Below are 2226 nucleotides of genomic sequence, written 5' to 3' on the forward strand. Positions count from 1 at the left end.
AGTTTTTCTGCCTTTTACTTTTTCCTCTGTTTCTCTCTCTCGTTCTTTTCTCAGCGGCACCGCACCGCATCGCTCAAACCCTGCGATAACATCTTTGCCAACATTCACCATGTACACCAGATCACAATATGGTATCAGAGCGGGTTAATCCCGCTCTACTTCCGATGTTCTCTTCTTTTCATCTTGCATTCTTGCTAGTTCTTGTTTCTGTCTTTTCTTTTTCTTTTTGGTCTATCATGGTTGCAGAAACTAGTACCAAATCAGATAGTAAAACGAGTTCAGATGATTCCCAAAACCCATCAAGTCCCAACTATTTGCATCCTGGAGAAAACCCAAGAATGGTGCTAATCAATGTTCAACTTGATGGTGGAAATTACCACGCTTGGAGCAGGGGAATGAAAAGAGCACTTCTTTCGAAGAATAAGCACAAGTTTGTTGACGGAAGCATTCTCGTACCTCAATCTGGTTTGTTTTTACATGAAGTCTGGGAAAGATGCAATATGATGGTGATATCTTAGATAACGAAGACGGTGAATAATCAAATAGCCCAGAGTATTGTGTACATTGAAAACGCAAGGGAATTGTGGGAAGATCTATGGGAAAGGTTCTCAAAAGGTGACCATTTTCGAATTTCAGATCTTTTACAGGAGATCCACTCCATGAGGCAAGGAAAACGCAATGTTACTGAATTCTTTACAGAATTAAAAACCTTGTGGGAGGAGCTAGAATCCTTAAGACCAACCCCGGATTGCGTCTGCAAGATTAAATACAGTTGTGCGTTGATCAAAAGTGTTGTGAAGCATAGAGAATCAGAATATGTCTTGTGTTTTTTGGAAGGGTTTGAATGATAGCTATGTTACTGTTAAGACACAAATCTTATTGATGGAACCACTACCAAATGTCAACCGCATATTTTCCCTCGTTATTCAACAAGAACGTCAATTGACTAGGAATGCAATGGTAAATAGCAAAATTTTATTAAATACTTTGAGTAGTGAAGGAAACTGGAAAACACATCATAATGGAGGATGGAAATCGCAAGGTAGAGGAAGAAATCGATACCAAAATAATGGTAAGCAATGTACTTTCTGTCATAAATTGTATCATACAGTTGATGAGTGTTACTCCAAACATGGAGTCCAAACATGGATTCCCTCCAATGTACAAAAGGAAAGATGAAAGAATAAAGAAGGTTGTTAACAACAGTATCATGGAGCAGAGTGGTAAAATTGAAGAAGTTGATCAACCAATCCCTGTGAACAAAGGAAGCCATTTTCCTCAAGAACAAGTACATCAGATTATGAAAATCATTCAAGAAGTAAAAAGTGACTCTGCACAGCATAAGGTGAACATTTTTGTTGGTGAATCTACTGATGGTGATGCTACAAAAGGTAAAAAGAGCGAACATTCTTGGATTTTAGATACAGGAGCAACAAATCATGTAACCTTTTCCAAAAATAATTTCATTAGTTTTTGAAAGATAAATCCTATACGCATTAAACTACCAAATGGATCATTTGTTATAGCTTATCATGATGGAACTGTGAAATTATCTGAAAATCTCCTTATATACAATGTTTTATGTATACGTGATTTTCAGTTTAATCTGGTCTCAGCACAAAGCATAATTAAATCCTACAATTGTAAATTGACTTTTTCTTCTGAGGTTTGTGTAGTCCAGGATGTGGATTCATTGAAGATGATTGGATATGCTAGACTAAGCGAAGGGTTGTATCTCATGGAAATTCCAAAACAAGAAGTGAAGTTGAACATGACAGGAACATCAATTGATGAAAGAAAACCGAAAATGTTTGGCATCTCGGACTCGGGCATCCATCCAATAAAGTTCTGCAACATATTAGTAATATTTTTCCTTACATTCAATTCAATGACCATAAACCTTGTGATGCTTGTCATTATGCTAAGCAGCATAAACTGTCTTTCTTCCATAGTAATACTCATGCAAAGAATATTTTTGACTTGATTCATGTGGATATTTGGGGACCTTTCCATATTGCTTTTGTGAATGGACATCGATTTTTCTTAACAATTGTTGATGATCAGAGTAGGTTTACATGGTTTTTTTTTTATGAAAACTAAATCTGAACAAGAGAAGCTTTATATAGATTCATTACCTTGATTCATAATCAGTTTATTGTTACTATGAAAACCATACGAAGTGATACTGGAAGTGAATTCTTATGTACTTGTACCGCCCTGGTAGTC

General features: G+C 36.3%; 1 pseudogene; it reads left to right on the forward strand.

The window, feature by feature from the left end:
• Nucleotides 1–503: 503 nt before the first annotated feature.
• LOC150023243 (uncharacterized) lies at nt 504–1984 on the forward strand (annotated as a pseudogene).
• The last annotated feature ends 242 nt before the right edge of the window (nt 1985–2226 follow it).

Source organism: Phaseolus vulgaris, chromosome 11 (genome assembly GCF_051622355.1).
Source record: "Phaseolus vulgaris cultivar YP4 chromosome 11, ASM5162235v1, whole genome shotgun sequence".
In the NCBI taxonomy this organism is placed as follows: Eukaryota; Viridiplantae; Streptophyta; class Magnoliopsida; order Fabales; family Fabaceae; genus Phaseolus; species Phaseolus vulgaris.